At 37.9% G+C, this 6,000-nt stretch overlaps 1 protein-coding gene across 2 annotated transcripts in view; it reads left to right on the top strand.

The window, feature by feature from the left end:
• The first annotated feature begins 242 nt into the window (after positions 1 to 242).
• The window catches only part of LOC127629664 (probable phospholipid-transporting ATPase IM), a 35,565-nt gene continuing 29,807 nt past the window's right edge, over positions 243 to 6,000 (top strand). The window contains exon 1 of one of the 2 annotated variants that reach the window (XM_052106870.1): positions 243 to 358. The gene's annotated coding sequence lies outside the window, so the exon portion shown is untranslated. The other variant, XM_052106878.1, reaches the window with a different exon arrangement.

Genomic DNA, 6,000 nt, shown 5'->3' with positions numbered 1-6,000 from the left:
ACAAAGTTTGCTACACAGAAAGTCAGTAAGTAAAGTTGACCTCAAACAGATAAAGATTCACAAGAGTAGAGAAAAAAGGCTTAACACACAGAAGACAGTGTCTAAGTTGCCTGCCCCTCTTCCTTATTTATTTTGGGTGTGTGAATGAGTCTACACTGAACGTCTGCACTCCATGATGCCCATCATCACAAAGTGAGAGCAGATGGAAGACTGAGAAGCAAGAGAAAAGAGGAGGAGAAAGAGAAAATGAGACAAAGAGGAGGAGACTTTAGCTAACTTCTGGTGATCTCTGGTTGTAGAGTGGCTGGATTACTCACGAGATCTATACATACTGCGGTGTCATCGAAGGACCCTTACGGTAAGAATCTCGACGCTAAAGGCTATGGGGATCACGGAGGTCAGGTGAATCAGCAGACAACCCAGAAAAACACAGGAAGTGAGATATCGTGTGTGAGAGTGAAAAGGTTGTTCATAATGCCCCGTATCTCAGCGGAGTTTTGAAAAGGAGGTTGAAAGAGTGAGCGGTTCATGTTGTTACACAGCCGAGGGAGAGTTTTTTTTGTGACAGTTGCATTCTCGACAGTATAAGTGTCTCAATAGACAGAAAGTTTAGGTGTTTGGAAATTTGCATTCTGTTGGACTACAACTTTTTCACACGCCCAAATTTCAGCTTTATGAGAGAGTTTAACTGTGCGAATGTACTGTAACTCCAGGTAAGAACTTTTTTCTAAACCACTGCTGTTTCTGCAAAAAAATAAAATTAATAAGTGATACCCTTAAATGTATAGTTCCCTCAAAAATGAACATGTATTATTTACTCACCTTAATGTTGTTCCAAACCCGTATGACTTTGTTCTGTGGAACACAAAAGGAGATATTAGTCAAGAATGTTAGGCTCAGTCACCATTCACTTTCACTGTGTGGAAAAAAGAAATGCAATTTATGTAAATGGTTACTGAGGCTTTCGTTCTGCCTAACTTTTTTGTGTCCCACAGAATAAAGTAAGTCATACAGATGTGGGTTAACTATTCCTTTAAGATGAATAACTTGATTTTTGAAAGCAGCAATAGTGTTAACATTGAATCTTCCCTGTAGGCCTACTCAATGTAGGTATCTTAATTTTAAAAGATATATATTTACAACAATTACCTTTTCACATCTGTCTTCTTAGTCTGGGGGGGACTGGGGGACTGGGGGTAGCATTAATCACTCTTTAAAGTGGAGATAATTTTTTGGAGCAAGCCTGTGTCAGGATGTTTATACATTTTATCTCTGACAGCTCTTAGACAGTTTGGCATCTTTATGTGCGTATGTCAGATATGAAGTGATGGTTCGCCCAAAAATAACATTTTTGTCATGTACCCGCCCTCATGCTGTTCCAAATTTTCATGGCTTGCTTTCTTCCATGGAACAAATACATTTTAGGCAGTATGCTAGTCTCAGTCACCATTCACTTTCAGTGCATCATTTTTCCATACAATGAAAGGGAATCTAGACTAAAGCTGTCGATCCTATTCCTTTAAGACCATCAGATATTAGCAGAAGAAGCTACAGAAAACTCACAATGTGTTAATTCTGTTAAAGCTTTTATATTGTTCTAACCACCTTGTGACCTGATGAATATATGAGAACTTTGCATGACAAGCACCACCCACAAATCTTAGCAAATTATGTTCAAATCTTCCATGACATTCCTAAACATTTTTAAAACAAGGGACCAATTACAAGAAAAGTGTTTTGAAGATCATAAAAGTCAAAGACCATGAACACTTTTGTTTGGGACAGTTTGAGGTCTGGTTCTTTTCAGGTATTGAGTTTGTCACTGACTCTCAGTGCTGTGTAATATGTGTGATCACTTTGTTTATATCTGTGACTGTAGCATGACCCTGAGTTCCACTGGTGGCCCATATAACTCTTTATTGTCAAATACAGCAGATAAATAATGCAGTGACAACACACAGCAGGCTCTGTTTGATCAGATATGATTATCTTTCTGACAGACCGTTATTGTTAATGGATAAATAATTAAATGGTCATTAGAATTGACATGCCTTTATCTGGTAAATTGAGAGGCCATCATTCTCTCCCTCTTTTGCTATTACCTAAGCACCGTTGTAAAGATTTTTATAAATTATTTAGTCATTATCTGCTCTGGCCTTATGGGTTTTCCATGTAGTCAGGATTTATTGATTTGATGCCTTACTATACTATCTGTTTTTTTTAAGTTGTCATTGTTTGGTAGCTGGCCAATGGCAAACTGAATCTCAAATTGAGGTAGTTCATATTTCAAGTGTTCCCATCATCTGTGAATTTTTTAGGAAATAATTGTAAATCTTTACACTTCATTGAATAATGTATAAGGAAATGTAATTGTTCACCTTATGTATCCCATGAGGGAAATTGCAGATAAAGCAAAAAGAAGTAACATGTTCCTTGAAGTCCTTTGTGCTAAATATAGCGATGTTGCTAAAGTTAAAAAACTATCACAAGCTAACAGTAAAAGCACAGAGCTTCTTAAGCATCTCATTATTTGTGATGCTTGCTTAGGCATAGCAGAGCATTAAAAACCACTTGGAGAAGTGTTCTCTTCAAGAACGGCATTACAATTCCCTGGCAACCACCCTTAACAAATTTGCATCATGGTAATGACGTACATTGGCAAAAGCATCTTTGTAAACATTTTCTAACTTTGTATAATATTAATGCATGCAGCTTTTATAACCTCATAGTAACTAGGATAGCCTACTGCATGGAATAATATTTGAACTTTTAAATATTCTTCTGTTACACTGCTGAACCATTTACAATGAACTATTGAAGTTAAAAATGTGCTTTAAAATGGCAATGATCTTAAAGAAATTGTGACCATTTACAAGCCCTGTACACGTTGTTTATACTCCTTAAACTCTAACCTAAAATATTGATGTGGCATTCATTTTTACTCAATCATTTTAACACATATGTCATTCTAAAGAACAACATGGCAACATGGCTCAAATATTTCTACTGTGCCTTTGTGCTCATAAATTTCCATAATTTGTAATGAAATTTGATTGGTAAATCTTTGGTGGTCTTCTAAAAAATAGCATTATTTTAGCAAATATTAAATAAACAAATGTTTTATACTTGTACATAGGACATTTAAGATATAATTCAGTTTCCCCCCTACAAGCACACCCGGCCCCAGCTTGGCCCCCCCAGTTCAAATGGTCAAGAACCGCCACTGAACGTGATGTAAGAATATGGAGTCCCACTCTTATATGCTGTTGAGGTACTTTAATCTTGAGTACACATACAGAGTTCCAAAAACTGTACTCTGAGATCTGCAGATCTTTTGGAGCTTCAGCCTCTGCATGGTTCCTCATGATGTCCATCTCAGGCTGACTCAGTCAGCAAGTTTCCTCCACACCCTGAGTAAAGCTGAAGGAATGGTGAAATCCCACCCTTAACTTCTGTTACCTTCAGCTAACAGCAACGACATTTGCAAGTGGTTTTGCTACTGGGTGTGTTTCGTAGAGATTAGTAATGGACCATAAATAGGTCATTTTTTGGTTATCATCTGCCGAAAATTGTGTCCTCTCGGTTGATAAATAAAAGTTGCTCCCCTTTGTGTACTTAGCTACTGACAGCCTTGTCAGTGGCTAATAAACGCTTTCTGTTAAATAAGTGTTCATATCAGCAATTCTGTACTTCTCGGTCCTTAAATTGTATTATTTATAGCAAATTACATTGGCCATCAGTAACCATGCTCAAGATATCTGCATTGGCCATTTAGACACCCATATCGGTCAACCACAAGTTCAGATGACACTGTTAGTCTTTAATCGCTAACTAGAGGTTTTTGAGAGTATCCAGTACTCTCCCAGTGTATTAGTTTTGGATGAGCGCTTGTGTTTATATGTGTGTTTTGCTTGGAAAGAACCTGGTAAAGACAACATTCCTTCGCTAACCATCTAACTGTCTTTGCTCTCTGCTGTCTTGATTCGTAATTATATAGCCAGTAGCTTTGTCAGCCCTCCTGCAGCGCTGTGGATGAGTTTTACTTGTCTGAGGGACACTTCCCTAAACACAAACCTAAAGCTTCACTCAGAGAAAGTGTACTTCCTATTCTGTTAGTTTTTGTTTTATCTTGTTCATGACATGATGTTTCATCACTAAAAAGGGACACGTGGTTTCCAAAATATGGAACAAGAGACTAGCTTTAGCAGTATTTAGGTTAAACTTTAAGCTTGCGGCTTTACTGAGTGGCTCAGTAGACAATACTGCATTTCTGAAGCATCTTGCTGCAAGTCAATGCATGTTTTAGACTATCCTGAGGGGCAAGTGGAAAGCTGCAAGTGAATTCCAAACTGATCCGTTAAAGAATATGTCTGAATGTTGTATAATAGCCTATATGGATTTTTATTTTGTTGTGTATCTGAATGTTCATTGTTTCCAGGTTTTTTTTCCCCAATGATTTGTTGTGTTTGCTGTTGCTTATCTTTTAGCTTTCCCATTTCAAGCCTAGCCTACAAGTGCATGCTTGTTTTTGTGAGCACTTCCTTCAATTGTATGAGTTGTCAGCAGTTAATCAAAATGATGCAATCACAATATTTTCCCCATTCTGCTAATTGTACAGTCATAGTAAGTTTCAATTGCTCCTCATGGCACTGTAGATTATCTGAAGTGGTCTGTAGATGGAACAATTGTGACCAGAGCATGCCAGTACACACACACAAGCATGTGAAGTATTCTAAGACACCACAGCAAGCTCAGCAGCATCGCCTATAGGCCTATACCTCCCTAAACACGGACAAAGATGGAGGATTGCACTCAGTTTTCACACATATTTCTCATATATTCGTTCAGATAACAGTCTGACACACATACACTCAACTCTTTATGTTTTAACAGAATGGAGATGAGGTTATCATCACTTTACACAAGAACATGGGAAAGACAAAAAGGGGCTTACAAAAGTCGGTTGGCTTTGTGTCAAATGGAAAGGTGGAGAACAGGAGAGCACACAATAGCCCCTCTGAAAACTCATGAACACATGTGCCAGTCATTTTCACTCCTAGACTCCAGACAGTGTTTGTAAAATTGCCAGGCATTGTATTTTCCTCCATAGAGGAAGGTCAGAGTATTGAATGCTGAGTATTTGTGCTACCTCTGTAAGTTATGTGACTGATTTGTAAGGATACAAAACTTTGGGAATGTAATTGGAAATATTACCCTGTTTTTTTCCACCCGTATTTATGTGTCAGAGCAAAATCAGAAACTAGCTAAATGGGGTTAAAAGTGTATGCATGTGTTAGTTAGCAGTGAAAGAGAGTTATTCTTGTCAGTGATTAGTAAACCTGAAAGTGTCTTTCTGTGGTTTGGGCTGCTTTTTTCTCTTTTCCTGCTTTTTTTTTTTTTTCATGTACCATTTTCCACTCCAATCAGTCACTCAAAGGCATGCACATCACACATACAGGCCTAGCAGAGTTTCCGCTAGAAAAAAATGGTGCCGGTCACAGAGGTTTCGTTTTACGGACATTTTGATGATATGCCGGTCAAATATATCGCCTCTTAATTAGTCAAGTTGAGGAAAACTGGAGGCAGTCTATGTAACTTAAAAAATGACATAATCAGGCCGTAAAGAATGCAACATATTATTATTAGCTTAACTTTCAAATAGACGAAAAAAAAAACATGAACGTCCGATTGGCGTCAATCAACGCCAATTGTTTTTTACTGTGGTTTCACACACATTCACTTTTTGAAATATTGAGGCACGGATGTACCGAATACAAATAAATAAAACATCTCCAGTTAACTAGCAGATCATTCATTTAGTCCGTTATTAAATAAGAGATCTAGCGCTAAAATCTGTTGTTTTTGAAATCAAGCTGAGCGCTTGTGTCCGCTGCTATCAGTTGCATGGACGACGCGCTGCGCGAGTTGCGCAATCTTCACTAGGACGCGTGTTTCAATCTATCGCCGTTGCGGAGACTCTCTATTAATTCCGGTGAAATC

The sequence above is a fragment of the Xyrauchen texanus genome, chromosome 3 (assembly GCF_025860055.1).
Source record: "Xyrauchen texanus isolate HMW12.3.18 chromosome 3, RBS_HiC_50CHRs, whole genome shotgun sequence".
Lineage (NCBI taxonomy): Eukaryota > Metazoa > Chordata > Actinopteri > Cypriniformes > Catostomidae > Xyrauchen > Xyrauchen texanus.
The sequence above is the reverse complement of the archived record's forward strand: the minus strand, read 5'-3'. Positions and strand labels throughout refer to the sequence as shown.